Source organism: Canis lupus, chromosome 14 (genome assembly GCF_003254725.2).
Source record: "Canis lupus dingo isolate Sandy chromosome 14, ASM325472v2, whole genome shotgun sequence".
Lineage (NCBI taxonomy): Eukaryota > Metazoa > Chordata > Mammalia > Carnivora > Canidae > Canis > Canis lupus.
Window position 1 is genome coordinate 56801966 of NC_064256.1, and position 19459 is coordinate 56821424.

The 19459-nt window shown below is 40.9% G+C and overlaps 2 long non-coding RNA genes across 2 annotated transcripts in view; both read right to left on the reverse strand.

Annotated features, from left to right (window-relative positions):
- Window positions 1-19459, reverse strand: part of LOC112670810 (uncharacterized) — a 22677-nt gene continuing 3218 nt past the window's right edge. The window contains exons 2-4 of the long non-coding RNA XR_007402142.1: window positions 9404-9576; window positions 4085-4190; window positions 1-2315 (exon numbers count right to left, since the gene is read on the reverse strand). This is a non-coding gene — a long non-coding RNA (uncharacterized LOC112670810). The remainder of the gene's footprint in view (window positions 2316-4084; window positions 4191-9403; window positions 9577-19459) is intronic.
- On the reverse strand, window positions 12434-18330 carry LOC125752500 (uncharacterized). Its single transcript, XR_007402143.1, has 2 exons — window positions 15806-18330; window positions 12434-13017 (listed from the first exon to the last, which is right to left on the reverse strand). It is a non-coding gene; the product is annotated as an uncharacterized LOC125752500 (long non-coding RNA).

The window sequence follows — 19459 nt, forward strand, 5'->3', positions numbered from 1 at the left end:
TTAGTTTCGTTTCTTTAAATTTTATTTAAAGTTTTACACTGCCACTTTACCCATAACAAAAGATAATTTATTTTTGTGCTTTTTGTTTTAGATTGTTTTTTGTTTTGCTTTTCAGAAGACAAGTTACATTCTCTGTAACTTTCCAAGAACTCCTTGTTTCAACATCATCACCACCGGCAGAACTAATTTCTTTAGTCCCTATGGTCCCATTATATTTTGAAATAAAAAACCTGTCATAGTGTTTACCACATTCTATTAGGGCCTTCAAAGACAAAAACAAAAAACCCCCACACACCTATCTCCAACTATCATCTGTTTGGTGACATAGGTTATATAACATTCATTTTGTGTCTCCAGCGTTTACAAAAAACCCTATCATATAAGTATTTGCTTAACTTGTGCATTTAAACTGTATTGCAAGGAATTCCAGGTACCGACTTTTTAAATGATCTATGCCTACAGTGTCCCTTTACGGGGTCTTCTGACCTACATGCACATCACAGTCCTGCCACCTAGTGGCCAATTACCCAAACTGTAGTTGAAATACCTAGTATGAAATAAACCGATATGCGGGGTTTCTCAAACATTTAAATTCCATTCGATATTGTTAAGATAAAGAAATTTCTAAACTACTTTTACACATATACACTTTTAAACTAATAAAATTTTCCAATTTTTAATTTTTTGCTCTAAGTTAGTGAAATTAATTCACATGTATAAGGTTTTAGCTCCAATATATTGTATATATATATAATATATATTGGAGCTAAATTATACATACGTAATTTTATATTATTTTATATACTATATTTTTAATATTTTTATATTTATATTACATATATAGTTATATATATAATTATATATATTACATATGTATAATTTTTATTTGCAAATAAGGAATCTGTAATGTCCACATTACCCTGCTTTGATTTTATGCAATATTCTTTCCCAACAAAGCTCAAATTCCTGCTTTTTCTCTTAGACATCTCTCTCTTTGAAGAAGAGTCTAAGCCATTCAACAAAACACCTACCAGGACACCAAAGTTGGCTAAAATCAAGACATCAGGACAAATTCCTTATCAGCTGATAAGATCCATCATCTGATGGGACCCAAAGCTGTTCCACAATTTGGATTGAAATAAAGTTTTTAACCAGTAGATTATTAGTTTGGTTACAGGGTTGACTGAATCAATCCATCAATTCAACTAAGTAAGTTGGTAGAAAATTAGTCTAAATATTAAAATATTTAACATTTTATTGTGAAGAAGCATTTTCATTCTTGATTGAATGAACCTCCTAACTCCTTGCCTTCACCAATTATGATTGGATACTTTCAAGTGTCTCCTTTATGCATTATTCTACTGTTATAGTAACAATAATACAGTTAACTAATAACACAGACTGAATGGGAAGGAGAATAAGAATGGAAAGAGGATGAGGGATAAGGGTTGGCAATTCAGTTTCAACTTTAATTATTACTTAATATTTAAGATATCATAAACCTATTACTATTTCATATTTGCGAGTTAACAAAGTGTCTTTGCTTTAGCAGGAAGGCATTATCAAATATCTCTAAACTATGCTGGATTGTTTTGTCACGTATCTCTATTTTGTTGAAATCACTAACATACTTTGAAGCCAATGAGGCATATGTATAAACTCTCAGATAATCTCTTTATTCCTAATATTAACCCTTGATACATCATTGATTTGCAAGATAAAATATTTCCAGTATTGCAAACTCATGTGTGGCATGACCCTATCTCTTTCCTCTCAGATATATTTTAAATGTCCAAAGTTCACGAGATTACTTAGACCATTCTTCACTGTATAGATGGAAAAACTGAGGTTTGGGGAGGCTCTGAGCCTCCGCCAAACTAACTGAGCTAATTGTAGCAGATTAATCTAGAACTCCCAGTTTCTGAAAGAATAACCACTAGCCCCAAGGCCAACACACCATGAAGAGAATTACAAGGTAAGCCTCTCAGGACCGATGCCATGATGCATCACTAATTTGCAGGAGTCCCAGCCTACGTCGTTCTTTTTGTAACAAACTCTTAATCCACAAACTGTATATCCTCTCCACTCCCCTCTCTTGCCAAACAAACCCTTCCAGTGTGTCTCCTGTAACCCTAATCTGAATAAGCAATTCCTGTTTCTTCAAATATTTATTCCCTTCACCTCCTTGGCTTACTTGAAACCTACCTGAGCCCTGAACAAACATTAGGGCCAAGAGTCAATTATATTGAGTTGATGGAGGTAAGTGTACTCCTTGCTCCTCCTTGATACATCCAAATTATCTCACTCCTTCCCTCCTGAAAAAAAAAAAAAATCAGTTCTTTTAACACTAATGTCATTTGGATAGATGACTGTTTCCTACACCTACTTACACTCTTTTCCCAACCTCCTGGTCATACTTCCGCTTTCACTAGTCTTCTGTTCCCAGCAGTCTTCCATTCTGATTTCTTTTCTTTATCCCTGGTGATTTCAATACCTAAGTGGATGCCCCATCAAAAAACCCCAGCTTCCTCAATTTCTTGATTTCTGTATTCCATTGCCATTTTGGTCTACTTCAGTCAATTATTTTACAGTCACACCCTCAACTTTTACATCTCTTAAAAAATACAAATCTTTTTGGAAATTTCCTATTGAGGCATTTAACTCAACTATGGCAGCTTCCTATGTGTTCAGTGGGCACAATTACTTCCCTACGACCACACAGCTCTTCAGTGATGTGGGGACATCTGATCCTCTCCTCCTCCCACTTTCTTATTATCCACCAGTCCCCTCCTGTCATCACTTCCCATCTTGTTTGGCAGATTCCGTTACCATCAACATGCTGCCTCTTTGCAAATACTTCCAACTCTCAGTTCCGTCTCTCCCTCAGCTGAGCTCACGCTACAAAACCCCAATCCATGTATGAAATCCTCTTGTTGCAGACTTTCTCCTGGTTTACACAGTAGTGTTAGTGACCACAGATCACATCATCACGTAACTAGTTTCGCTCTCATAATCTCAGGCCACAATTTGAATCTTGCTATGAACCAGAAATCTTGCTATATTTCTCTAATAATTTTGCTTTTCTGCTCTTCAGGATGATCATATTGATCTGGATCCTCTTCCACTGATCTTCTTCTCCACTTCTTCCACCTTTATCTCTCAGCAGGCATCCTTGCTAATAACTTACTGAGAATACTGAACTATCAGAAGGACATATTCTCATCCTCCCATAACTAAACCCCCAAGTCCACCTGCCACTGAACCATCATCTTTCCCATCACCATTAAACTAGGAGAGATCAAGGAACATATCAAACTATGGATGGAAATTTCAGAGTTTGAGGCAATTGGCTGTAAGGGATAAGTTAGTAATGCCAGTTAGGAGGATGGTGAACTTCTGATCTGTACAAAATGGAAAGGCTTTGGTGGGGTGATACATGATCCAAGTTATGTTGTAGGTTAGGGGTCAGCAAACTATAGCCGTGGGCCAAATCTAGGCCACTATTTCTATTTTTTTTTTTTTTTAGGCCACTATTTCTATAAGTAGAGTTCAGCTCGAACACAGTCCTATCTAGTCATTTGTGTTCTTGTCTGTGACCATCATATGACAATGGCACAGCTGAATAGTTGCCAGTTGCCACAGAGACCATATAACCCACAAAGCCTAAAATATTTACTATGCTTCTCTAGAGAATTTACCAGCTCCTTTCTAGAAGGATAACTCTGGCAGTGGGATGAAGAATAAATAGTAATGGGGGGGGGGTGATTAGGTGCATGGCAAATATTTGGAAGGAAATTGTGTCAGTTCAGTAAGAATGAAAAAGACTTGGTGTAGGCCAATGGACGTGGACATAGAAAAGAAAAAAGAGACAGACATTTTGTGTGTAGAATCAGGATTAGATAAACAGGGGATAAATTAAGACAGAAAGAGGTTAAAAAAAGTGAACCCATATTTTCTATTTTCAGTGATGGGGACAGTGGTAGTGTTTTCAACTGTGGTGAAAAGAGGCAAGAGAAATGAAAGTTTCCAGGAGAAATAACAATGGTCAATTTAGACAAGTTCAATACCTACAAAAAATATATACATAGAGCTTGCCGAAATTATCCCCAATCTGATCTCGAAGGCTAATGGAGTTATGGAGGTCACTGGTCTATAACTGGTAGCTGGTACAATGGCAATTGATGAAATCACTTTGGAAAAAAAATAACAACAAAAGTCTCTTAAAAGCTTGTATTCAGGAACTGAAAACTTAGGTCCACACAAAAACTTGCACACAGATGTTTATAGCAGGTTTATTTATAACTGCCAACACTTGTGAGCAGTATGCCCTTCAGTAAGTGAAAATGATAAACTAGTGGTACACCATGAAAATGGTGAATATTATTCAGCACTAAATCAGAATGAGATGTTAAACCAACAGAGACATGGAGGAACCTTAAATATACATTACTGAGTGAAAGAAGCCAGTCTGGAAAGGCTACACCACCATATGACTCCAACTATAACATCCCAGCAAGGACAAATCTATGGAGGCAATAAAAAGGTTCATGGTTGGTAGGGGGTGGTGGGAGAGGAAGGAATAAACAGAACACAGAGGGCTTTTAGGGCTGTGGAAATATTCTATATGATACCGTGTGGTAGATACAAGTCTGTATACGTCTGTCCGAACTCACAGCACAAACAGCATCAGAAATGAACTTGTAATGTAAGCTATGGATTTGGGGTGATTATGATGTGTCAATTAGGTTCATCAATTGTAACAAATGTATGCTCTGGTGGGGACGTTGAGAATGAGGGAGGTTATACAAGTGTGGGAGTGGAGAGTATATGGGAGATCTCTGTACGCTCCCCTTAGCTTTGCTGTGAACCTAAAACGGTGCTAAACAATCAAGTTTTAATTCTAAGAGTCTGTATTTAAAAGGTAGTTAAAACTGTCATTATACACAAAAGATTAGAGAGAAGTTAACATCGATTAGCTGAATCTAGATATATCAAAACAGGTAAATCTCAAATAATGTACAGTAAAGGCAAGCTACAAAGAATGCTATGATTCCATAAATGTGAAATTTTAAAACATAGAATAACACACTGTATATGGATATAAAATGCGGAAAAGTAGATCAATGATAATACAACTTCAGAACAGGAGAATCAATTGGAGGGAAAGAATAGGAGATTAGCTTTATTTGCTATGTTATATTTCTTTTTCGAAGAAAGCTTGCAGTAAAATACACCAAAACAGAGAAAGGCGTGTGTGCATTGCCAGGAGAAAAATTAAGAGGAGACAGTAGGTCCTGGACATCAGAAAAGGAAGGAGATATGTTTTCAAAAGAACCACGTAAGACAGGCCATCCAACTCTAGAGACAAGTCAAGTGAAATGAGGATTAAGAAACTCTATTATCAGTCAGAAGCCCGAGTTTCAGCAGAATAATGGAGGTGGGAGCCAGATGGTGGGGGGTGGAGAGGGGAGACTTGGCACCAAAGAAGTGGAGGCAGTGAGAGCAAATGGCTCATTCAAAAAAAGTTGGCAAGGAAGGAAAGAGAAAGATATAATACAGCAGTTTGAATGAGAAATATTTAACGTGTCTGGTGCTTCAATTTCAGGCAGGTGGGTACTCAAATAACTCAACATTTTTTTGCAAAACATTGAGTCCTTACATTTTCAAAAATAAAAGACAGAAATAAGTATCTTTTTTTTTTCCTTAAGAGAATACCTGCAAACCATCTCACATGTTAATGTGGCATAAAAGGACATTAAGAACTTGGTTCAAACCACAAATAACGTGAACAGGAGAGTTGGAAAAGAAAAGGGGAGCCTTGAGACATCGGGGTTTTCCAGGTGTGCAGCTCACCCAGATTCCCACAAAGCAAGCACCTATGTTCATGCAATCACCCAGTCCAGGAGGCGGCCTTCAGGCTTTCAGATGTAGAGACTTGATCCCATCACACAATTAGCTTCTCAAGAAGCAGATCCACGCTGACAAAGCTCATCACAGACTGCTGTTTGAGCCGCTTTACTTATTTATAAGGAGTGTAAGTGCCAAGCAGTCTAGATATAGCAGTCTGACCACCGAGCCCAAGTATCACGAGGGAGTTTGGGAAACGAGGAAGAAGGAGGATTTAGGTTTACTGGAATGTGTAATGAAATTTGGCTTCCATGTGACGATAGCAATATCCCTGTCAAGTGGCTTCTTAATCCAGCCTCACGGAACATCCTTGCTTGCTCTAGGTGAAGGCTGCTCTTCTGGCAAATTTCCTTTTTCTGCACCTTTATTTCTAAACACCCTTCTTCTAAGGTACATACAACCATTCCTTACAGTGTTAATGCCTTTCTGCCCGGGAGAAATCAGCTTGCAGAGATGTAGGGATAGAAAACCACCTCCGTAAGCTTATTCTGCTTTTCTTTGCGCTGCATGCACTGCACTTGTTACTGGTTAGCTTTCAGAGTTCTTGGAGGGGCCTAGGATCACCTCCCCATAGAAGGTAACACTTCATTTGCGGTTACGAGTCCATTAGCACATGCTGAAGGGCAAAGTCCGCGCTCCCTGAATCCCAGTTATGCCTACACCATCTTCATGATTGTGACTTAACCTGAGGACATCTCAATATATAATACAGGACATAGAATTTCGTTAGGTCATTTTTATTCAAATAAACTCACCTTGTGACCTAAATTTATTTGTAAAAGATATTTTTATATTAACTACCATTACTTAGCGACCCAGGCTATCCTTGGCAGAAGGAAAAATAATAAGAGAATAATAGAAATAATAGGCTTCAATAGTTTGTTTCACGACTACTGTCCATCTGTATATGCCACCACTGGTTATCACAGCTGCTAAAATAGGACATTCTGGTCGGCCCACACAGGACACCAGCACTACTCAGATTCATCAGACCCTGATGTGAATGCTGGTTCCACGTTCTTAAAAAACTTTAAAAAAGTTGTAGAAAACACAAATTGCTTATGTTGTTAAAAGGAACAATAAGCCCCAGAGTCACTTGCTAATAAGCCCCACCAACTTACATTACTATCTAACCTAACTGCTGCTTCAGCCTCCTCCAGGAGTGGGATTTTAGAGCAGTCTGGAATTTCCTGGTCAGCACTAGTGAGGTAATCAGCCTGATAAGACCCCCTGGCCTTCCCCAAAGGGAAGGTAATTTTTCCTGAAATAAAACACTCTTTTGACTTTCTTGTCTCACCTTCCCACCTATAAAAACTTTCCATTTTGTGCAATTCCTAGATGGGACGGTGGCCTGATTCATGAATCATGGAATAAAGCCAATACAGCTTACTCAGTTCAACTTCTTTTGTTTTTTGTTTTTTAACAATGTGGAATGTTCCTTAGGATAACCTCTCTAAAATGAGACTAATTTCCATGGAAATAATCTGGCAAGTCTTTCGTGGAATTCTAGTAGAGTTCTAATGGTGCAATAAAGGGCTGTATCGTTAAATGATTTACTGCTGTGTAGGTGGCAAGTTTTGAAGTGTTTTCTTAGACATAAAGGTATAGTTCTTTTTTTTTGTTGGTTTTTTTTTTTTTTTTTTTTTTTTTTAGGTATAGTTCTTTTGGACTTAACAACAAAATGTTTATTTCGCACAGCTCGGTTCATTCACTGTGCACTCTTAAGACATGGAAAAACGTTTGAAAATTATTCAGGAAAACAGAATAAGGAATTATGGGGTTTGTTGGGAAAGATACAGAGAGTGTATTTTCAGAGGTTGCTTGAAAATATATAGGGGAGCTGATTAGGTGCAGGCAACGCAGAAAGAAAAGCCTGAGTTAGCAGCAGCCTTAGGTTATGTTCACTGTCCAGAAAGTTTGTGACCATGAGTCCCTAGGAAAAAACTGTATACTAAGCTGTAAGATTCTTAGGATTTCTCACTAAGGACAGCAATTGTAAATGCCATATATGTTTAAATCTTTATTTCCAAACTTAGATTCCTGGTTATATTAAAAACCTCAAGCAAATGCAAAAGGAAAAAAATAGACATTTTAATAACATTTTAGATACTACAGGTATTACATACTTATAGGGAACATGACTCAGCTCAATAGAACTGAATTTATGAGCTACTCAGAGCTTTGGAGCTTTGTTGCATTGGTTTCAAACAGCTCTTAGGGAAAAGTGGGTATCTGTTGGCTGCTTCCTCAGGATTCACTTCCTCTTTTGTCCAAACATTTTCTATCACAGGACTCACCCTATTCCAGCACAAAGCAGCTGTGTGGTCTGCGTACTGATCCCACCCCCAGGTGAGTCCAGCAGAGCATCCTGCACTGACTGGCTCAGGGATGGGCATGTATCAGATTTCGACCAATGATATGTGACTTAATAAAGACTCCTCCTATGAAGTTTCCTTGCTCTCCTGGGAGAGCAAGGATCTGCTCTCAAACAAGGGGAGGCCCATTAATGCTACCAGAAGGGGTGCTAGCCTAAAACAGTCTAGCACCTGGAGTAAGACAGCTGTAGGGATCAGAGGGGAGTTGGTATCTTGACAGCATCACGAACCCATGAATCAAGACTCCCCTGAAGGCCTCAAATCAGTACAGTCTGTGGACAATTTGGTTGCATGAATCTATAAATACCTTACCTTTTTTTTTTTTTCCCTTTGCTGCTCCGCTTTGGTTCACACTTTCCATTATTTGCAACCAAAAGACTCTCAGCCAATGTAGGAGCTAATTTGGAACCCTGGAGGAAAGTACTGTGCTCAGGGGTCGGAGTTCTGGTTTAGTTCAACATCACACGTGTTTGTGTGATCTTAAGTGGGCTCTTTAACCAAAAACCTTTAATCCTCATTTGTAGATATGTATGTAGGTGTGTATATATCTATACATCCATCCGTATCCTCCAGAATGGTGAAATTCTTAAAAAAAAAAAAAAAAACTGTCTTACTCATTCGATACTCTGTATCAAATAACTTTTTCTTCTTTTTTTGGGGGGGGGGGCACGTCAAACTAAAGATTTTTAGATAAGTGAGTTAAATCCCACTGCAAAATTACTTTTTACAGTTTTCAGTTGTGTGTGTGTTTCTTTGGAGAGGTGTCAGGGAAAGACACATTTAAGATTAAGTTGTATCAACTGCTAGAAATCAGGTCAGGCTGAGAATTTCTCAAGTATTTGCCATCATCTATTTGCCTAAGTTCCTTTGTGTGATGGGAGGAAAAAAAGAAAACAATCTTTTTTTTTTTTTTCACCCTTCCCCACGGTAATGTCTAAACCCTGGGAGCATGGAGGCAGGAACAAACGGAAGCTAGAAACAGCTGTTTTCACAAAGATTCTCTGAGACTCGGTACCCATGCGGCCCTCCTTCAGAAACCAGTAACAGGCCACGCTATAGAAACGCTTACAATCTGAATATGATACAGTTTTAGCTCAATAAAGACATTGAGAACAGACTACCGTTTCGGCAACCGTGACAATTCTTCCGAAGCTCTAGAAGTTTTGAGGGAAAAGTCCCCCTTTTCCCCAGTCTCCCAGAGGCATTCACTGTCACTTGTCACTGAAGGCATGAGTCGCGGGTGGAAAGGGTCACCTTGAAGAAAATTCTCCAGCCTCCATGATCAGTAAGAAATCTGAAAGACAAGACAAGACCCCTGGTGAATTATTGCAAAACACCCGAGACGGACTCCCAGAATGACCGGAAGACTGTGAATGGGAGATGCAAATCCTGCATGAGACACGTTAGGCATGAACTAGAGAAATCGGAGTTCTTCTTGGTATGACGTCCCTCTGTGTCCTCAAGCTAGGAGAACCCCCGGCAAACCCGGATACATATTATTTTAAAGAGCAATCCAATGGTCAAGTTTGCCAACAAATGTTTCAGACGATGTAAGCCTTTGTTAATGACGTCACGAAAAAATGTATTCTATGTAGTGCATAATTTTCTCTACAAGTTCTTCTTCTTTAGGATCCTGGTGTAACAGAAGATCGCCTTGATCGCAAATGAACGTGCTCCGGGGCTGTATAACTCGTTAACAAGTAGAAACGTACTTTTAAAATCTCTTTTGCCAAACTGTAATTATCTTCTGATCCTCCTAATATTTTCCCACTTCAAATAGTCCCAAAACTTAAACAGACAACAAAAACTTGAATCACCTACTAGAGTGGACACTCCGGGCTCCACTCAGGTCCCCTAAGACTGCTTTAATAGTTTTGGGGGCCGCTCTCCTGGCTTCACATGCGTTTACTTCCAGAGGCTAGACCTGCACTCTTTTCCAGAATACTGTCTACCCGTGGGTTGGCTGGGTTTTGCCCTCACTTACACTGAGCTGGGAGCCTGCTGCCCCCAACCCAGGCAGCCCCTTCCTAAGAACTGCAGAAGACATTCTTCTATATAGAAAGGTCTGCAGAGACCCCAGGACTCAGGGGGGGAATATAACAAGGTCAGTCTCACGGAAAGGTGGAGTGCACGGTCACCATCTCAGTATGATTTTTATTTATTTTTACAGATTTTATGTATTTATTTGAGAGAGAGACACACACAGAGAAAGAGCATAAGCAGGGAAAGGAATAGCGGGAGAGAGACAAGCAGACTCCACGGTGAGTGCAGAACCAGACGTGGGGCTCGATCTCATGACCGTGAGATCATGACCTGAGCCAAAATCAAGAGTCAGACGCCTAACCGCCTGAGCCTACCAGAATGATTTGAGGAAAACCGAAGAAGCCTTTGCAAACTCAACGCCCTACACCCAGTTACTCCGGGAAAGAGGCACGGGGTGGCTCAGACCTTCATTCCCACCACCACCAGATCACCGCACTGAGTTTGGCTCGGGCTTCTGGATGTCCTAACTACTTCGCTGTGGTATTGAGGAGGAAGGTGAGCTCAGACTTGGCCAAATGTCTACCCGAAGAGCCCGACGTTTGGGAGATGCACAGGCTTACTGTTGGCACCTACCTGAGGCCGGACCACAGGCCGATGGGCCAGAACGGCCACTCTGATTGATCCAATGGTGCTTTCACTTGGCCTTTGAAGCAGTAAGCAAATGGGGCAAAGGCTATACAGGAGGTAGGACACAGATCAGTCACTGTGGCCACCAGGAGGCTCATCTGGAGTCTGGGGATCTCACCCTCCCAGAGGAAGGAGTCAGCAGGTCAGAGCAGCGCTGAACTGTGGGCTCACTCTCACCTTTTCTACCATTTCACTTTTGAAGGAACATCCTGAAGTCAAGAGTCTATTCTATAAAGTTTTCTATGTCCTAGTCAGACAATGGAGTAGTTTCTGCACTCATTTCTTGCTACGTCATTGAGCCTAACTGAAATTTCAGTGCAGCAGCCTCATTAAGGTACCATACACAGGTCTCTCATTTTTGAGTGAATATCCCACTTCAGAGCAACTTGGGTGGCAGCAGGGGTCGTTTACCTAGGGGGCCTGCCTAGAAGCCCCATCCTGTCCTTTGCATCATGTACAAGATGATCAGGAGAAATCAGATGACAAGGGCTGTGGTTAGGCTGCAGCTATCCTCAAACTCAAGTGAGATGCAGACCCAAGTATTTATGATCTCTCAGTTGGGGTTTTTCCAGATACAGATCCTGAGGCAGGAATTCAAGTGCAAGTAGTTTATTTAGGGGAAACCATTAAAGGGGGAGAGAAGTGTCACAAGAAAAGGAAGGCAGCCAATGAAAGGTGCACTATTAATGCGGCCACAGGACTGAATAACTGGAGAGACCCCAACTGAATTATCCCACCTGGATGAGGGGGTATTTGTAAACCCACCTTGTCAGTCACTGACTGAAGACCGCTCTCTGAGGGTGCTAAGTTCCTAGCATTTCCAACCTATCACTACACAGACAGGGTTCCAGAAAAAGCCCTCAAACCCAGAGAGGCCCATGTCAACAAGTGAAAGTCACTGGAGCACCCTGAAATTTTTTTTTTTTTTTAAGATTTTGTTTCTTTATTCATGAGAGGCAGAGAGAGAGAGAGAGAGAGAGAGAGAGAGGCAGAGACAGAGGCAGAGGGAGAAGCAGGCTCCATGCAGGGACCCCGACGTGGGACTGGATCTCGGCTCTCCAGGATCATGCCCTGGGCCAAAGGCAGTGCTAAACCGCTGAGCCACCTGGGCTGCCCACCTTGAAATAGTTTTGAGAGAACCGGAAAATGGCTGTCAAGGAACCTATGTATCTAGAAATTAAGTTAGAAGGGACATGAGATTGATGGGGGCCTTATATCCACAACGTACCTAGAAAGGATGGGCAGGGAAATTCAGTTCTCACAGAATTCCTAACACCTTAAACTGAAAAGAATGTCAGCTCATGGGTCTGATAATGGCTTTGCCATAAACTTACAAGTCAAATCTGCAGCGTCAAGCTTTTAATGAAAACATATTTAAAACACATACACAAAATACTATATGGTAGAAATAACATTATTTGTAATTCATAAATCTACGATGTTAAAATGTAGAGTTTTAAAGTAAGCTTGGATAAGGTAGCTTGTTACTTTTTTTTTTTTTTTTTAAGTTTGAAAAAATGTAGAAGATGGATGCCTAGCTGGCGAAGTCGGTGGAGTATGGGACTCTTGAACTCGGGGTCATGGGTTCAAGCCCTATTTTGGGTATAGACATTACTAAAAAAAAAAAAATGTATAAAAATGTAGAAGAAATAAGCAAAAAAAAAAAAAAAAAAAAAAGGCTGAAGATCACTGTAGCTCACTGTTAGAGCATTTCTACAGTTAGCATTCTCAGTTGTCAGTTTGAAACCAGAAATGCACTTGAGCTGATTTAACCGGGAAAGGGTTATTAAAGGATATTCAGTAGCTCCGTAATTGTGAGACAGGCTGGAGAATAGGAGTCAGAAGTTACGTAGCCCTGCAGCATGTCCGGAACACACAGCGAAGCTGAAGCTGGGTCAGTTAGGATGCTGTGGACCCCGGTGCCGACCGAGCCTCAAGCTGAGGCCACCAGGAGCATCAGTAGTGTGGCTCCTTTGTGGACTCGCTCTTGCTGTGACAAGACTGCATTCGCTGTAGGTCCCAGTTCAAAGTCTGACAGTTAGAAGCAGAGCCTGGTGCTCTCCTCCTGAAAGACCAGGAAACAAGAGTACCTGATATACTGAGCTCTACCTCAGACCTTCTGACGTTGAATAGCCGAAAGCAATGATTAACATCCCTGACAAAGTGTGTTTAATTCAAATTACCACTTTTTGTTTCCAAAAAAACTCTCCGCTGATTTCCTTTATTCTACTGCATCATGACACGTCTGTGGGTTTTAGTTTCTGATGTGTATGTTAAAAGGCAGACAATTATTTATTTTCTATTATTTTTATGCATGAAAAATCCCATTACGTGAGTCATGCTCATAGGGGGTAATGACTTGGAAAACGTTTCTGCCATTCTGGACTAAAATGCCAACAATTGGAAAGAAGGAAGAAAAGAAGGCAGGCAGGCAGACAACACACATACTTCTGAAGTCTAATCTTTTGTGTTTTGTTATTCATGGTACAAATTATTAAATTCAGAAAAATGGAAGACTCATATCCCAAAGCTGGTCAAAATGGGCATTATGGTAATACCTAAGGCTTATCAGGATGATGAATTATCCCATTTTCCTGGTGGAAGTTGTGCAAACTTTATAAAGGACAATTTGTTCATATTGATATAAAAACTTTAGGGGATCCCTGGGTGGCTCAGCAGTTTAGTGCCTGCCTTCAGCCCAGGGCGTGATCCTGGAAGTCCCGGGATTGAGTCCTGGGATCAAGGACCTGCATCGGGCTCCCTGCATGAGCCTGCTTCTCCCTCTGTGTCTGCCTCTCTCTCTCTCTCTCTCTCTCTGCCTGCTTCTCCCCTCTCTCTCTCTCTCTGTGTGTCTCTCATGAATAAAGAATAAAATCTTAAAAAAAAAAAAACAACCAACAACTTTAGAATCTCAGTTGTTCACACTGGAAAACAAAGGTCTGCAAACTTTCTGCAAACAGCCGGACAGTAAATATTTTAGGGCTTTGTGGGCCATACGGCCTCTGTCACAACTCTGCCACTGTCCCCCAAGAGCAGCCACAGACAATATATAAATTAGTAGGTGTGGCTGTGTTCCTATAAAACTTTATCTACAAAAACATTTGGTCTGAGAGCTACAGTTTGCCAACCACTGTGAGAAAAGTTGAATATTAATAATACAGATGATGCCTAATATAGAAGAAAAACCAGAATTAATGCAGCAGAGGAACTTGTTATTGAGTAAGTTTTTTTTAAAGTGTCCTAACCAGAAATCTGAAGAGTTACAAGTGCCCACATCTGGGCCATTAACCTTAAATGACCTTTTGTTTATACCATAGTTTTATTCCTTCACTCTCTTGGGCATTTTCCTTGGACAACAAGAAAACTGCAGTGTAGTACAGCGGAGACTGACGTCCCAGGTTCAAAAACTGGCTCTGTGATCGAGACAAAACCCAAAGACACTGGAACCATGGAACATGTTCACAGGAGACATGGAGCCTGAGAAGACTGGGTGCTTGATCAAGAACACTGAACGTTTCAGTAAAGGCTGAGCACGTACCACTCCTTGCCCTCCACCTTATCGTGAGGACAGGATGACGAGTCAGAAACACACACATGAAGTAAACAGTAATTTGGGCTGAAAAAACCCATGTTTTACTTAATTCCACTGTGGAGGAAATTCTGGGGGCAAGCTCAGAACTTAGGGGGGCTCTGTACCAGAGGCAGAGGCCATGAGCAATAGTACTTAAGTTGCGTATACGTGCTCCAAAATCAAATACGCTCCAATTTCTCAGGTACAGTACAGTTGATTTTCCAAATGACTTTCTTTAGTCAACATCCAGGAAGATAATAAATTAAGACATTGACTATCTCCATTAGTTTCTACTGCTGATATAATAATTACCACAAACCTAAAGGCTTAAACAACAAAGCTATTCACCGTTCTATAGGCCAGAAGTCTGGCATGGAGCGGACTGGACTAAAATCAAGGTGTTGGCAGGAAGGTGCTCCTTTCTGGAGGCTCTGAGGGACAATCCCTGTCCTTCCCACCAGGCCTCCTGGCAGATCGCAGTCCCTAGCCTCTGTGGGACCAGGTCCCTGCTTTCCTGCTGGCTTAACTAAGGGCTGTTCCCAGCTAAAGACGACCTCATTCCTTGGATCATGGGCCCCTTTCTCCAACTTCATAACCATGAACAGTGGAACCAGTCCTTCTCACATACATCTCTCAGACCCACCCCTTCACCTCGTTCTTTCACTTTTAAGGACTCAAGTGAATAGAGTGGACCAACCTGGATAATCCAGGCGATTCACCCCATCTCAAGATCCTTAACCTTAATCACATCTGAAGAGACATTTGTCATACAAAGTAACATTCTCATAGGTTCCAGAAATTAGGATGTGGACATCTTTGAGGTGGGATGGGGGATGATTTTTTCTAACACAATACCATCTTTGCTTCTTCTAGTCTTCCCAGTGGTACTGATACCTCAAAAATGTCAGTCTGCCTGAGTGTATTCTTGGATAGCAGTTCCTTCTGATCTTTAACGGAAGTCCACGTAAAGGGATGCCCGGGTGGCTCAGTGGTTGAGCTTCTGCCTTAGACTCAGGGCATGATCCCGGGGTCCTTGGATCAAGTCCCGCATTGGGCTTCCTGCAGGGAGCCTACTTCTCCCTCTGCCTATGTCTCTGCTTCTCTCTGTGTCTTTCATGAATAAACAAAATCTTTTTTAAAAAATTAAAGGTCTACATAAAAAGACATATTTATGGACATGTGCTCATTTATACATAGACTCAAATCTTGTAAGTAAAACAATTTATTACTATTGTCAACATTACTGATTTAGAATCCATAAGGCTCTGCTATGTGTTCTGACCTGGTAAGAGAGTCACTGAGCTTCTGTGGGATTCAGTTTCCGTACCCACAAGATGAGAAATGTGGACTTGGAAACTCTGAAACTTCTTTCCATCTCAAAAATCTAGCTCCATGGTCTGAAAAAAAAGGAGGGAGTCTAGAGGTGGGAGAGTAATTATATTTTAGGTATAGAAACAAAAGAACAACAAACCTTTAAGAACTATTCAGAAATAATAAGAAAGCTCTGATTTTATTTTTTCCTACCCAAAACATATTTTAATGTAATTGCAGCACTTGCTTTCCATTAGTGGCTGAAGGTTATTCATGGTTAGCTTTTGTCAATGTAACTCATATATTTCACTCTACCACTCCATTTATCTTTCTGTACATTCTTACATTATTCATCCTTCATAGCCTAACTTCAGTATTTTCCCCCAAGGATATCAATACATTTTCTCTCTTCTTTTTTAAGATTTAATTTTTAAGTAATCTTTATATCCAACGTGGGACTCAAACTCACAACTCTGAGATCAAGCGTCACATGCTCTACAGACAGTCAGGTAGGCACTTCTAAATTGATCCCTCTTGCAATATAATGTCACAAGTCTAAATCAATCTATTTCTTCGGTGTGGACTACACTATTCAGCAATGAGTTTAGGCTGAAGTCCAGAGATCTAGTCAAAGTAAATTTTTTAATAGGAAAAGTATCTTTATTTTTTAAATTTAAATTCAATTTGCCAACACACAGTACAACATCCAGTGCTCAACCTATCAAGTGCCCGTCACCCAGTCATCCCATCCCCCCACCTCCCTCCCCTTTTGCAATCCTTTGTTTCCCAGAGTTAGGAGTCTCTCATGATTTGTCTCTTATTTTCCCCCACTTTCCCTTATGGTCCCTTTCAGTATTTCTTATATTCCACATATGAGTAAAACCATGTAATTGTCTATCTCTGACTCATTTCACCCAGCATAATACCTTCCAGTTCCATTCACGTCGATATAAACGGTAGCTATTCATCTTTTCTGATAGCTGAGTAATATCCCATTGTGTGTTTGTGTGTGTATATATATATACTTTTTTCTTTAAAAGTAATTTGTCTTCAGGATTATTTTCCCACTTTGTTGTGCCAAAATCACCATGAAAAGGACAATATAATTTTACCTGTGTAATAATCCAAGCCACTAGACACTAAGCTTTAAATGCCAGCAAAAATAACAAAATACAAGTAAATGCACTCAGCTTAAAATGATGTTTCTTAATTTGCTTTGTAATAGTGAAACACATTCATGATAATTTTTATTTAGAAGAGATCGAAAGGCTCAGGCCTGAGTGCTCCATCTGGATTAGACGTCCTCTTGTTATTTGAATAAAGCCACCCCATTCCGTACGAAATCAAGCATCCTCTTAGGGCAGACACAGAGACTGAAGACCTGCCTGCCAAAAACCAAAACCAAAACCAAAACCAAAAAACCAACCTGGTGCTGAGGATGACCACAGGAGGAGAGAAGTAGACAGGGGCAGATTAACTGTATAGAAGGCCTAGATTCTCTGTGGAATAGTGACAGCCTGTTGCCCTACAGCACTGTTCTGTAGAATACAAATCAGCTCAGGTGATAATTAATAGGAGAGTGATGTTAGAATAACATGGAAGGCGAGCTGGTTTAATTTTTCTAGTTCTTCCGGTCTTGTGCTACCAAGAAACAACAGTTGAATGTAAGGCAAGCAGCTGAGCACATGACTGCACTAGGCCTGGGGGAAGACAGTCCCCAGATGACATCTTCCGTCGCGTGGCAGGCACCCCATTCTTCCTTTGGCCCAGCTCAGCCCCGTGCTCCACTTTGATAGGGAGTAGTGTGCAGGTCTCTTAAATCTTTGTGCAAGAGCCGTAGCAGACAATCAAGCAGAGAGCCATCTCCGGCATCTCTACATTCGGTGCAAGGTCTGCAACTGCTTCTCTCCTCCTGCAATGGCTGATGAAATGTCCCGCTCTTGCTTCCGTCACTCGGCAGTATCAACTTTCCCGTGAACTCATTTTTCAGGCTACCTTCGACTCTTACTAAAGGTGACTAAGTAACGATAACTTTTCTGTTTCTTTGGGATTGTCCCTGTTAAGGATGCAGTTCAGTGGTTCCCACACTGAGCTTCCCATTAGTCCCCTGGGGAGCTTCTGAGATGTCCAGCCTCTCTCCTGATACCATTTAATTCAGAACATCTGGGGGTGGGGACCAGAGCATCAGTTTTCTAAGACCTCCAAGAGATTTCAAAGAGAGAAAAGTCAGAGAACTACTCTAGGTCAGTTCAGGCTTTGAGTGGTCCCTTCCAGATCTATTTTTTCCCTTCAGCTGTTATTTTAACTGAGCTATTTTTTTAAATGTAGTATTTACAGGAATGTACACAGCACCTGTAGCTAAAATGTTTGTATCACTGTGAGGGTTTCCAAAATAAAAATAATGTAAAAGATGAATGGAAGTATATATATTTTATGTGTACTGCAATCCAAGTATTTTATAAAATACTTATAAAAGTATTTTATTGATAATTTATAATAATATGCATTACCTTTATAAAGTGAACCACTGGACCTCCTGAGATAGACTGGCTTTTCAGACCTTTAAGGTAAAATGAAGGTCATTTTTTTTTTTTAAGATTTATTTACTTATTCACAGAAGATACAGAGAGAGGCAGAGGCACAGGCAGAGGGAGAAGCAGGCTCCATGTGGGAAACCCGATGCAGGGCTCCATCCCAGGACTTGGGGTCACGACCGGACCAAATGCAGAAGCTCAACTGCTAAGCCACCCAGGTGTCCCAAGTCAATACCATTTTAAGTGTAACCAGTATGTTCTATGGCCTCCCCACGAGCTGGTGAGCTACATGTGTCACATGCACAGTTCTACACATTGGCCCCATCTACTTTTTTTTTTTTTCCTAAGATTTTATTTATTTATGAGAGACCGAGAGAGGCAGAGACATACGTAGAGGGAGAGGCAGGCTCCACGCAGGGAGCCCGATGTGGGACTCGATCCCGGGACTCCAGGATCATGCCCTGGGCTGAAGGCAGATGCTCAACTGCTGAGCCACCCAGGCGTCCTCCCATCTACTTTTATCAACAAGCAGTCTGGTCTTCCTTCTCCTGGGTCTCCCTCCTCTTGCCATCCTAATTGGCCAACCACTATCACTATGCAGCCCATGATGTGCTGTCTGCCCCACTGCCTTTCTTAACCACGATCTCTGAATCATATTTCTTGTGCTTTCCATTCCTACTGCTGTGAACCAGAAACTCACACCTGCATTCTTGCTAGCCCTCTTATCCCCAGTTCCTACTACCACTAAATATTTAATGTCAGATTAATTTTCCTGAAGTGCATTTGTACTTTCTCAAGCCTCAAAATTTTTTTTTTAAAGATTTTATTTATTCATTCACGAGACACACAGAAAAAGGCAGAGACACAGGCAGAGGGAGAAGCAGGCTCCCTGTGGGGAGCCCGATGCGGGACTCAATCCCAGGACCCCAGGATTATTACTTGAGCTGAAGGCAGACGCTCAACCATGGAGCCCCCCGAGGGGTTCCTCAAGTCCTTATGCTTATGCCACTCCTAAAACCATCCAAGATTCTAACACATATGCCTCTTGCCCTTCCTTTAGCACTTAAAATGTGTAAACATCCAATTTGACC